At 32.9% G+C, this 14,637-nt stretch overlaps 1 pseudogene; it reads left to right on the forward strand.

The window, feature by feature from the left end:
• The first annotated feature begins 7,676 nt into the window (after positions 1-7,676).
• LOC149144706 (L-type lectin-domain containing receptor kinase SIT2 pseudogene) lies at positions 7,677-9,726 on the forward strand (annotated as a pseudogene).
• The last annotated feature ends 4,911 nt before the right edge of the window (positions 9,727-14,637 follow it).

The following is a 14,637-nucleotide window of genomic DNA, read 5'->3' on the forward strand; positions in this document are numbered from 1 at the left end:
CAAATTCAGTACAAGAGCTTGCATTTCCTGCATATGTAGTTAAATGATCATCCAATCATTTTAACAAACTATAGCTCTCATGAAATATTTGGATGAACATAATAGATATTTTAACAAACTATAGTTTAGATGAAAATATTTGGTCTGAACGTAAAGAAGTATGACTGAAGACTGGAATTAATTTCTTTTAAAAAAAATATGTGGAAAACTGGTTAGTGTCATCCACTGACTTAGCACACATTCGGCACGAGGCACAACTAAGAATCGGCAGCTTATGCCACATCGGCAAGCGTCACGGTTATTTTTTTTTTTTAATAGGGTTGCAAACCATCAGCGGTCAAGTGCCGAACTAAAGAAGACGATGAAAGGAAAAATCGGTAAGTTGCAAACCAAGAAACAACAGGGAGAATGCCAGTGATGGTTAGAGCAAAAGCGGATGCAATAGCCCAACCCAAGTAAAAAGATGATGTATATGGGGAAGTGAAACCCTCTTGGTCACCATTCCAACCACGGTAGCCCAGATCATCTAAAGGTTTAACAGATATTATAGTACCCAATGCTATAACAGAAAAGATGAATATGGTTACAGATATCCCCATGGCAAAGCCCTTTGAGGAAGCTCGCGCAATAGCCTGAACCACTGTTTCTTTACAAAAAAAAATTGACGGCATCTTCCCTTGTCTTCAGTGTTAAGCATGGGTGTGAGACAGCAAATCCAAATGCCACAACTAATGTTATGGCAGAAACAGCAGCTCCTGCAAATGGTGGGTATATTTCCAGGCTTGCATATAATAGAAATTAATAGTAACAGCCATTGGGTTAGCACCAAAAACTGTTTTTCCCGAATTTAAATGCATAGATAAAGTTGGCGCATTGGCCTGTAGCTCAGTTGAGGAGGTCTTGAGTTCGATACTATCCCATCTAATTTGCATACGTCCTCATGTTAGCAACAGAAAGGGCATGTAGCACATCATCAAGGTCTGGGGTTCGATACTTTCTCCCATCTAATTTTAATACGTATTTCATGTCAACAACAGAGAAACCGATTTGGGTTCGATTGATTCCTATTCAGTTTACATTTAAGAACGTCTCTCGTGCACAGACCAGCAACAGAAAACGATAAAAAAATATATCATCTTATTTACCAACGTATTATTAATGTCATTATAATCCCTGCCTCTTTATCTCATGAATTTACCAGATCAAACATCTCTAAAGAAAGCTTACAGCTCTATTTAACGGTGCGCTCTAAAGAATCGAAAGCATATGCGGAAAAAGACTGTTATGCTTAATAGGCCATGTCCAGAAATAAGAATTCGTTTCTTGGCCAACACACAACAAGGCAGAGGTAAAAGGGCTCTGATACCAACTGTTAGAAAACTAATAAACTTAAACAACGATTCTGCATGCGGAAAGAACTGAAAAGAATCACTGAAACTTAATGCCCAGGGATACGAATTACCTCCAGCCATTGGTGAAACTGTTGATGCAATTTCCTTCTGAAACACCATGCTCTAGCTGCACATGCAAAAAGGAAAGAAGGCAACTAGTCTGAAGGCACTTCCGAGCTCTGCTATCTCAGCTAGATGGTGTAGAACTGAAGGGGATTGAGATATGAGCTTGGGGACCAAACAAATGAACATATAGCTAAGCTTCCATCAAGCTCCTAAAGCTATGTGTTAGAAAAACCACAAATCAAGGTAGAGATCAGATCAAAGTGATGGACCACTTTAGTAGCTCCCAATTATAAATTTAGTAATTGCAGTTGATTTTCTTAACTTAAGGAAACTACTGCAGTTGGTTTCCATAAGTTAAGAAAAGCTGCAATTCCATAAATCAAGGTAGCTTTTCTGTAAAATCAATGGAGCTTAACAACCTCTGCACGAGGATAAAGAATTGTTTGGTATTCCAACTGCTGCCCTTAGAAGACTGTTTTTTAAAGAATGAACGTTTTCAATCTCCAGACGCTGGAAGAAAATGAGGTGAGGAATATGGAAAATGATTTTCTCAAAAAATTACCGTCTTGAAATAAATTTAACAAATTTTCTCAGAAGATAATCAAATTTCAAGGTATTAGTCGACGTAACGAATCTCGGGCCTAATTCAGCCAAATTTGGTAATCAGGGTTAAATAAATTACTTCTAAACTTAAGCTATTAGACATATCAAAACATTGTCATTTATCATTTCATACTTCATTATTATTATCTTCTAATGCATCATCTGAATCACTTCATAATATTATATATTATTAAGTCATCTGAATCACTTCATAATATTATATATTATTAAGTTAATGACTTTTTTGGTTTTCTATCTTTAATCTTAACAATAATCTTGCTTCGCATTTAGTTTTACATGCAAGACTTTGAAACTTCTATATGATCACTTCCAAAGCCATAATGGACATACTACATGTTTTTTATGTACTTTTTAAAATGGAAGGATCTCTACAATGTTTTGCTATACTTTTTAAAATTGAAGGATTTCTATAATGTTTTGCTGCAGTTGAAGTTCAGATATAATAATTAGTGGCACAATTATCATTAATAATGGAAATCTTGATTGAAAAAAAATCACAATTTCAACTAGAAAATTACCAAATCAATAATTTAAAGAGCTAAACTAAAGAATTAAAACATGTTAGAGCTCATGGTACTCTATCTCTTATATCTTCTATTAATTTTATCAATCTTATCTATCTTTTATTAAATTTAAATATAGAACTTCCAATTTTGGAGCTTATTTCTTTTCAAAGTCTAGATATTAATCCAACATTGATATAGGTAAATATGAAAGAAAAAATTCATTTGATATCAGAAGGTTTCTATAGAAACTTTTAGATTAAATGCATACTTGTTAATACTTTGGCATGAGGTCTAGATTTTTGAATAGTTTGAAGTTGCAAGTTTACAAAATGCTCTACCTATAGCTAAATTGTTTTGATCAATATAATATTTTTCAGTTATGATTAACTCAAATTTAGTCTTCCAAATTATTTTTATTATAATTTCTAATTAAATTTTTTTTATTTACAATTAAATTAAATTTAACTTTGAAATTTAAAATTAACCATCATATATATATAAATAATTTACAATTAAATTAATAAAAATTAAGAATTAAAGTTACTCAATAAATTGCCAATATTTTAATTTATTATACTATATAACTATATAGTTCCTTTGAAATCATACTATTCTACAAAATAATAAGTAAAAACAAGATGAGAAAAGAGTTATTGAAAAACCTAGGCGACCTTTGAAAAAGTTATCACTAGCAAAATTATCTATGACAATAGCCGCTTTCATTGCAGTAAAAAGTATTGCCGATGAGTTTACCATGATTTTTAAAACTAATAAGGACTTGTGTTCGATGAGCAAATAACAACCCGTGAAAACAATATTGTCAATCTAAAAGTTAAAAGTGATTTAAATTAATAAGGATTTTTCTTCCACCGAGAAAATAACAACCGATGAAAACAATATAGTCGACCTAAATGCTAAGGTGATTTAAATTAATAACTTTTCTTCCACAAGAAAATAACAACCCATGCCATCTGATTCGTAATGGACAAAGATTTCCAAAAGGTCCAGATTGAAGGGAAAAAAAACCAAACATTCATACCATAATGCATCCAAAGTTACATAAGGAAACAAAGATTGATAGGCTAACATAGGTAAGAAATATACATAACCAAACAGAGATGTATATTACCTAGAAATATTTTTACCGCTAGAGACACTCAAATAGACTACTTAGAGATCGCATCAAGACGGTCAGCACTTAAAACAAACGTTATAAGATTAGAGTTTTTGTCACATACTTTCATTCCATCATTTGTCGATCATGATTCACAATATTAAAAGGTTACACATATTCTTCTCCAGTGGAAGCACATCCACTTTTCAAATTCAATAGCTTTTGCAAAAGGGCATTTGCCGTCCCAGGATCCGATTGTAATTCCACTTCCAGTATTTCAAGAGCAGAAGCGCTCTTAAGCAACTTATCCAATATTTTTTTTTTTTCCAATATACTTATTTCCCCTTTACCAAATCGGTTTATACATACCTTACTTTCCGAATATTACCGAGTAGAGAGATTACACATGGTAGTATTGGATCTCTTACTAGCCCCTGCATTCACATACCATGTACAAGTTAATACTGGTCTTCTCCTCCGTGACTAACACATCATCAATACACACAATTATGGTAAGATATTATATACATTATACAATGGCAACACAATAATCCATCCCAATACAATAATTCATGGATACTTATATTGTAATGTCAATTCAATAATTCATTCCAATATAATAACTCATTTTTAAAATTTAATTATCACTAATTTTAAATTATTGATAATTTAAAAATCCATCCCAATACAATAATTCATGGATACTTATATTGTAATGTCAATTCAATAATTCATCTCAATATAATAAATTATTTTTAAAATTTAATTATCACTAATTTTAAATTACTGATAATTTAAAATGTGAAGTAAAAATTTTATATTTATAAAATATTTAAAAATATACTTAATAACTATAAATTAAAAGTTATTATTTATATTAAAATTAATTATGTTTTTTTCTAATTTTTTATTATTTTTTTAACTAAATTGATTAATTAAAAAAATATTATATAGACCTATTTTATATTAAATAATTTTTTTGAATATATAGTAATAATAAATCATGATATTGATGAATGGTGTTATAAAAAAAAATATTTACAAATTAAAATTTTTAAGTGAATTTCTATAATTCACAATAGTTTTACATATTTTTGTAAAATATATATATTTAATTTATATGTTAACTTTTTTTTTTTCATACTATTATAAAAAATGATTTACAGATTAAAAAGTTTAAGTGAATCTTTTGTAATTCAAAATATTAAGTGAATCTTTTGTAATTCAATATATATATATATATATATATATATATATATATATATACTCATATGTTAATTATTTTATAAACAATAATTTAATTATTCAAAATAATAATTATAATTTAGTTAATTTTCCATAAGTGTGTTTATACTTACTTATTAATCATTTAATTTATATTACTCTATAAAATAAACCATAAATAAATATAAATCTAATTTGTAAATAATAGTTATAACGATAGACATCATCATCTGTAATACGATTATGAAATTAAAGCAGTTGTCTATAACGCGATTTTTTGAAAGTTTTTCTGGTGGGTTTTTCCGGTCGAAATCCGGCAGGAATTTATTGGAATCGCAAGTTTGATAGCTAATTTCTGCACAATGAAAGCGTCACAGGGGTTTTCCAGGATGGTGAATCCAAATATGGAGTTAAAAAACCATTTTAACTGCAACAAATCAAGATTTAGCCTCAATTCTTCGGCCGGATTCCGTCACCAGAATCTCCAAAAAGTCGCATTATAGACAACTCCGAAATTAAATACAAACTTCTACACTAGCTCACACTAGCTCATACATTATGATATTATGAAATTGCATTCAAATTATCCTAGGATCAAATTCATTTTCGCACACAGCTAGATTCTTCCGTAAACACAGCGACACTACGTTGCGGTTATGTCACTGGTATGCCTTGGAAGGGGCAAGTAGTGAGATGGTTGAATCCAGAGAAATGGATCGGAAGATGCTTAAGATTGTAGTTGGAAAGCCTGAGAGTAGCGAGATGTGTGCATGAAAAAAGGGCAGGGGGGATTTCTCTTCCAAGGGTATCACAGAGAGTCAGGTGTTGGACATTCCTAGAGGCTGCGTACGTCACCCATTGCCATAAGCTTTCACGAGTAAACTGCAGATAGGTCGGTGAACAAATGAAAAGCCTCGATATCCGTCGAATGCAACATCAGAAGGTTGGAGATTATTTTCTCCACCGTTGCAACAGAGTCTGGATCTGGATCTCGGCTAGTAGTGGGCACAAGAAGAATGGGAAAGAGAGTGAGCTGTGGAATTTGGGTGTGGAGGAATTTCCATCTCTTCGACAGAACCGAGCATCTGACGGCTTCTCTGACCGGAATTTTAGAAAGGATGAGGCCAAGCAATGGGTTTGGAAGAGTAGAAAGTATATCTGCAACAGGCGGCATGATTGCAATTGACAGATCCTTAGAAAGGCAAAATTAATGAAGGGGATCTAAACAGGTAAGATGGAGTAGAAATGAAGGAAGTTGCAGCAGGACAGAAGGAAAAATTACAGTCGTTTACAGATCACTGATAATGCATTCGATTTTCTCGAAAAGGGAGATGGGTTGATATGTTAGGTTACCAAATTAATTTCCAAATACTCACACAGGATGAACATATCAACTCGCACATGTTGAAGGTGACCGCTATCCAGCAGGATGTCCATCATATCGTCATCCATCTCGCCGCCACCGCCTGTAATTGATCTCAAATGCAGCCGGATGGATTGCGTCGCATGATGCATCCCGCCGCCAACCCTGATATTGATGTCAAATGCAGTCGGATGGATGGCGTGCATACCACCGCCACCCCGTACTATTGAATGCGCCATATGAAATGATACGATATACGATGTTGATTGCTAAACAATACAATACGGTATGCATTAATCTCATCTTTTCGGCAACCCACCCCGTTCATATTTTCGTTTTAACAATCTACGCTATCTTTTGGGCGGACTTAGCGGAACTGAGATGCGGTGTCTATGTTTTTTAAGTCGACGTGTTGGCGGGCAAAGACGAATCTGTATTTCGTTATTCACAATTGAAATTTTAAATTTAAATTTAAATTAAAAAAAATATATATATTTTAATATTTGAACTGAAAATTTCATGTCTATATTTTATACTAGCAATTGCCCTAAAAAGTGCAAAAAGAGGCCGATAGATTTTTTAAATTAGAAAAATAGTATGGAAATTGGAAAAATGATAAAAAAATGCATTTATAGATATGTATTCAGCTCATAAAAATGAAGGACCCCCATAACAAAAATGAAGGCCAGGATGAGTTTGGCTAGTAATTGAAGGGTGAAATAATCACAAATATTCAAACTAAGAATATTAAATAATCACAAATTCTCAATTGCATAAATAGTATGAAAATTGGAAAAATGATAAAAAAAAATGCATTTATAGATATGTATTCAGCGCATAAAAATGAAGGAGCCCCATAACAAAAATGAAGGCCAGGATGAGTTTGGCTAGTAATTGAAGGGTGAAATAATCACAAATATTCAAACCAAGAATATTAAATAATCACAAATTCTCAATTGCATAAATAGTATGAAAATTGGAAAAATGATAAAAAAATGCATTTATAGATATGTATTCAGCGCATAAAAATGAAGGACCCCCATAACAAAAATGAAGGCGAGGATGAGTTTGGCTAGTAATTGAAAGGTGAAATAATCACAAATATTCAAACTAAGAATATTAAAGCAAGGTTTCTTAAAAAATACGTCTCTATATTTATTTGGAAGCAGAACACTCCAAAACCGCCCATCGCGCACTCTGTACAATTGACAAACAATGAACCTTGACCTTGACCTGCATTTTAAAACCCTAATTTTCAATCCGCGGAATGCTCGGCGATGCAGGAAGAATATCTGGATGTTTCATGCTACAGTCACCGATGATTTCGCTGTAACAGGAGTCGCCCGGAGTCAATATTCCCTGCTACCTGATAGGCCTCTAAAAAGCAAATGGCCAAAATAGTGGTCGTCGAATTGTCAGGCGACCACGACAGGCACAGGTAAAAATTAATGTATTAATATTCAACATCCATTTATTATTTCCCCGGGAGCATTATATCTCAAGCGAAGTAATTGATTCAAGATGTTTCCATGGCTCAGCCTTCTCCTTCTCACAGCATTCATCTACCTTGTCATACCACCTTTTCCCGCACAGGCCGAGCAGGACTCTCGACATACCGCTTTCGTCTTTGACAGATTCGATGGTAGTAATTTGAAATTGGAAGCGGAGGCTTCAGTTATCTGCTCAAAATCCGTGCTTGCCCTCATAAATCAGTCGCGTTTCATGATAGGGCGGGCGCTGTATTTCAATCCCATGCAGATGAAAAGAAATGAGACGCCTTCCTCATTTAGCACTACCTTCGTTTTCTCCATAGTACCTGCTCCCTCTAAGGCAGGCGGAAGCGGATTAGCCTTCTTCATGACACCCTACAAGTCTCCCATGGGCGTTATGTCATCCCAATATATGGGCTTGCTTAACCTCACCGGAAACGGGCAGCCATCCAATCACTTGTTCGCAGTAGAGTTCGATACGTGCAAGAATGTGGAATTCGATGACCCGGATGACAACCATGTGGGCGTGGATATCAACAGCCTCATCTCAGTCAACGCCATGACCGCTGGCTTTTGGAATGGCGGGCAATTCCATAATTTGAGCCTCAGGAACGGACAAAACTTACAGGCCTGGATCGATTACGAACATTCTAAAAGCTGCCTCAACATTAGCGTCATGCCAGCCGGCTTGCCAAGACCGCAGAGGCCGCTGATATCTCTGAAAATCAACCTGCGCTACGTTCTGGAGGAGAAGATGTTCATTGGCTTTTTAGCGGTAATGGGGACGTTGACTGAAGACCATTACGTTCTGGCGTGGAGTTTCACCACCGAAGGCGCGGCGCCGGACCTTGAGGTGTCGCTTCTCCCGTCGTTTGCTAACATGTATTCCAAACGTCGGGGTCGAGGATTCATAGCCGGAGTCACCATGGCATCTCTGGTTCTCTTCTCGTTGATTGTTGCGGTCGTGTTTATCAAAAAAGCAAAGAACAGGGAAACGATCGAAGACTGGGAGAAGGAATATTGGCCCTATCGATTTACTTACAAGGAATTGAGCGCAGCCACTGGCAAGTTCCTAGACGAAAACATTTTGGGGCAAGGGGGTTTCGGCAAGGTTTACAAGGGCGTTCTCCCCAGCAGCGGCCAAGAAGTCGCTGTGAAATGCCTATCGAAGGAGTTCACGGAGGGAATGAAGGGGCTCGTCTCAGAGATCTCAAGCATGGGCAGCATACAGCACCGGAACCTGGTTCACCTTCTGGGGTGGTGTCGGAGGCAAAAGCAACTCTTCATCGTTTCCGGCTACATGCCCAACGGCAGCCTGGATAAAATCATCTTTGGGAATTCGACAACAATCCTGCCGTGGCCTCAGCGATACGCTATCCTCAAGGGTGTGGCTGCTGGGTTGCTGTATCTTCATGATCAATGGGACAAGACGGTCGTCCACAGAGATATCAAGTCGAGCAATGTGCTGCTGGATTCGGAATTCAACGGGCGACTGGGTGAGTTCGCCCTGGCTCCACTGTATGATCACAGCGAGAATCCGCAGAAGGCTCATGTGGTGGGAACGCCGGGGTACATTGCGCCGGAGCTGATACACACGGGGCAGGGCACTCCCAGCTCGGACGTGTTCAGCTTCGGGGTTTTGCTGTTGGAGGTGGTCTGCGGGAGAAGGAACGTGGATCCGTTAACGGAGGCGGAGAAGATGATTTTGACGGAGTGGGCGTGGGAGTTGTACACAGAAGGGAGGCTGGTGGAGGCATCGGATCCAAAGCTGGGGAAGCGATATGATGTGGTGGAGATGGATAAGGTCCTGAAATTGGGGTTGTTGTGTTGTAATCCAAAGCCAGAAAGCAGACTGGAAATGCGGCATGTTTGTCAAATACTGGAAGGCGAAGCTCCTGTTCCAGACATCCGCACGACTTCGTTAGACGTGAGTATTGTGGGTCGTTAACCGATAACCGCATGATATACAGTATAAGTTTTCACCGTGAAGTAAGGGCTTTGTAGGCCTGAAATTTTGGAAGGCGCGAGTGCTTTGACCTTTGGGCGGCTAATGGTTGAACGCCCGTTAAATAGAATAAAAGATCAAAAGTGTAGACGGTCCAGGTGTCAACGTAAGATTGAAAAGGACGACGAAAGTCTGTTTCAATAGGAAAGGCCTATCGGCCTAATTAGGTGTTTTATTATATTATTTTGTGTAAATTTCAAAAGAAAATTTGTGTTTTCACATTATGGTTCACAAATATTGAAGTTTATATAGGAAGAATTTAAAAGGAATATTTATTTTTTATCTTATTAATAAGAATAAGTATAATGGATTTTTTCTGCTTTATTACAAAGTAATTTGTATAATAAAGTTTTTTAAGGAATTTTTTTTAAAATGGATGAGTATAGATTATTGCACACACAAATGTATTGAGAGTTTTGTATTACTATTTTAAAAGTCAAAAATATAAATACAAGAAATTTAGGTTTAGAACAGTTATACTATTTTAATTAACTAGTTATCAATTGAAACAATATTTCTACTAAACACCAATCTAGAAAGTTAATTAGTTGGAGAGAATCTTTAGACCAACTAGCCTTAAATGACCTGCTTAATTATAAGAACAAACTCCATTTAGTAAATATTGGAACTCTACCAACAATGGCCAAAAACCAAGAAACAAATATGATCACTCACATAAGATAAGTATATGTTACACACTCCAACAAATAAAAATATAGTATCGTTTTGAGAATAAAACTACAATGTCCAATAAAAAATTTTAAAATATAACTATTTAAAACTTTTGCATATCATTTTTCCCTATAATATATATAACTTTTTAGAACCTTGTTCCAGCGTTAATCATTGGTGCGCATGTGCATTATATGCATTATGATGCACACCATTATTTAGAATAGGCATATAAATAACATTACCGAATGTTTAAATTAAATACCAATTATTTAGTATAAATTTCTAAGAATAAAGAATCAAAATTTCTTTCATTCTTTTGATCTTTGTTGTGCATTGTCATGTCTTAACAATGTCTAGAATTTAATTTTACGACTCTGAAAACCCTTCAAAAAGATTCAGACACAAGATGTGTGATTCCTTAGCCCCGCATGGATGCATACTATTTTGTTATTGTAAAACATAGGGTTTACAAATTCAAAAAGGAAGATTATGATCATTGTCAATATAAGAAAATGATATATTACATTGAAATGACAAGAAGAACAAAATGCAAGGAAAATTGAAAATAAAAAAACACACAAACATATCATTCCAAGAAAAGGATCTCTAATTCATAACTATGAGTATGATGCTTATAGTTATTGTAATTTATTGCTACAAAATAAAGCCTCCATAGAAGTTTACCTTTTAAAAAACAACAAAAATATAAGCCTAAAGTTGAGCCATATGGAATCATCTTAGTTTGCCTTGGTGGACCTTTCCCAAGTGAGTTTTCAGCACAAGCCCCAAATATAGCTCAATGGATTCCATGAAAACAAGTCATCAACATCAACTAATCAGCCAGTGCCCAACCAAGTAGGGCTTGCCCTTCAATGCATGCAGAGGTAAGGTAATGGGATTTACCATCCACTCCCCTTCCCTTTTAGATCCTTTTGATGGGGGTGATTTAGAATGCACTAGATGTCATAACCACTACAATCACAATCATAATCTTGTAGACTATGATGACAGAAACTCATATGCTTCTCTCAAACTCATAAGCCTTGTGAATGAATAAAATGTGTCCATATTGCCACTTTTAATCAGTCTATTTCTTGAGATCCTATGAAAACATGTTTTTATTATTCATTTGAGGGTCAAAAATTCCACATGACAGCTTGGTTCTAGTTTTTAAAACTATGGTTGAAAAGGTTGCTTGAAGATTGCAAAAGAAAATCAAGGGATTATGTGGTGTTATGATGCAACAATTAGTTGCATTACTTTCACAAAGAATCCATATTTCGTGGTAGAATCAAACATGGATATAAGAGATCATTTTGTGAAAGAAAGTATGCAAAAAAGTAATGGATAACAATTATTGAATGTTTGACCAAATTCATAAATCTAATAATGAAACACATTTGACTACGATGAAGGAAAGTAATGAAACACATTTGACTACGATCAAGGAAAGTAATGAAACTAATTAATGGATTTAATAACTTTGGAACAAAATAGAGATAGGTGCATAGATAATTTTGGATGAAATATTAGCCTCAACATCATCATTTTTTACAAAAGTTAAGACTTCATTGAAATGTGTTTGCATATTTTATTCTATCTTTAGCTTATGGGACAAAAAAAGAGGAGAAATTACAATGTCTAATATTTTTCTCTTAAATAATGTGTGTATATATATGATATAAATAAATAAATAATTTTTTAAAAAGCTAATTATTGTAACAAACTATCTATTTAACTTTAAATTTATATTCATCCTAATAGATCGAAAAATAAATAATCTATGGTAGAATTTCTATGTTTGAAAAATCAAATTGATATAATTCATATGTAATAAAATATCTAATATAAATAGTTACAATGTCTAGTATATTAAAATAGAAAAATAGTTACATAGCTTTAAATGTGAGTGCAAAAGATTCCCAAAAATTACCTTTTTATTTTTTATTTTTATTTTTAATTTATGATTAAAATTGTGAACATAAAAATAAAATCGTAATTTTTTGTAGTGTTGACTTTAAATTTATCCTTTATATTGCATCATGGTTTAATTGGGAGTTGTGAAAATATATAATATAGGTAAGGTTTATTGAGGAAAATAATTTAACCAAGTCCATTCAATAATAAAAATGAGGGAAAAATATGAACAAAATTAGCAAGGGAACATTGAGTGTAATATGCAGCAGTGATGCTTTTGTTTTTTAAAATTGTCAGTTTCCATGGTTAGGAAAAGAATGAAACTTAATGGCAACTTCTTTTTGGAAATATATATATATATATATATATATATATATATATATATATATAAAAATATATAAATAAATTTGGTAATTTTTTTTCAATAATTAATTTATGAAAACACTGTGCCATTAGAATTTTTTTTAAACAATTTTTAATAATAAAAATGATTTTAAACCACATAAAATTACTCATCCACCAAAAAAAATAAAAAATAAAAATAAAAATTAATTTTCAATTTGTAGAAAATAAGTTTAATATTTAATTTTAAAAAAACTTTAATAAACATTGGAAATAATTTCTAAAAATTTACAAATTAATTAAGAGTTAAAGCATTTTGACCCAAATTGATTACAATATACTCTCCCTTAATAAATTTAATTATAGACAATTATATATATTAATAAAAATAAAACACACACACATATATAAAAACAATATTAGTTAATCATATTTCTTAATTTTTGGTGATGGCATTCAACAATACAATATTTTTTTAGTTATTTTATTTTTGTGATAAAATCTTTGTCTTTGCTATTTTTTTATTTGATTGTTATATTTAAACTAAGAGGCAGGGGTACTAGTTATTATGTAGCCTTTATTTATAACTACAAGAAAGTGGATCAAATAATAAATGCAAAATAAAATATTAAAAAAAAAAAAATCTACAAATAAAACAATACAAAATTTGTAAATACCACTGATAAATTTTAATATCAATTAGAACGGAAAATTTTCATGTCTCTAGGCATCAACACTTTTTTATTTTTATTTTCAATTATCATAATACATTTAAAATAAAATTCATAAAAAATACAATATAAACGATTATCAATAAATATATTCGAAATATAAATTCAATTGAATAATATTAAAACATTTTTTTATTATTTCAAATTCTATAAATAACTTCAGTTTTAACAACTGCTCATTATTCTTGGATTTGGGAATTGTTAATGAATTTCATAGAGAAGGTTCGTTGTGCCGGAGGAGCAGTGAAACGCAGAGGAGGTTCGTCATGGCGGAGGGTGAGAAAAATGTGGAAGCAAAGCAAACGATTTGAAGCTTGAGCCGGTCGGTGTTGATCATCGAGTCTGCCCCAAGCATGATAGGCATTGCCACCATTAATCTTTGATTCTCTATGTATTTTCATTGTGGAGTGAGTAACAATAAGTAGGTTGGAACATCTAAAACTCTTACTAAATTTATATATAAATTATTAAGAAAAGTGAGAATGTCATATAAATTTAATTTATAGTTTTAACTCTCGTCTATAGGGAGATCGTGGGGAGCACTCCATCGCAAGCTCCAAGTCATTTACGAAAAAATTGCCCATCAACGAAGTTGTAAGCTTTTATATACATTTTTCATACCTACATTTGATTTTTCCTTTTCTAGAATCACATTCCCTTGACTGTGCTTCTCTCAATGGTAGGGGCTGTTAACATTTACGCAATATCTAAAAGACGCATAAAAGTGGATGAAGCAAAGTGTTTGAATGGACAATACAATCCCATGACAAGTCATAAGAGATATTTTCTTTTAATATTTCGTAGATCTCTACTTTGTATTTGATATAGTCATAAGAGATATTTTCTTTTAATATTTCGTAGATCTCTACTTTGTATTTTGATATATTAAATTTTATATCATATAGTTTTACAATAAATATATTCCCTCTTTTATATATAGAAGGGAAAAGATGTAACAATTAATTTTTGTTTTTTATTCAAAACATTATATATATATATATATATATATATATATTTAATTTTAATGGTAAACAAATATAAAATAGTTAACGTATAATATAATAAACTTAAAAGATTGAAATATAATAAATGTAATGTATTTGATTTTTTTCCATTTCAATTTTAAATAAATATGGATAAGTTTTCTACTCAAGTTGAATTTGTAATTTATGTTTTATGATTTATAATA

This window comes from Pinus tabuliformis, chromosome X, assembly GCF_031772625.1.
Source record: "Pinus tabuliformis cultivar Carrire ecotype Pingquan chromosome X, CPIR1, whole genome shotgun sequence".
Classification (NCBI taxonomy): domain Eukaryota; kingdom Viridiplantae; phylum Streptophyta; class Pinopsida; order Pinales; family Pinaceae; genus Pinus; species Pinus tabuliformis.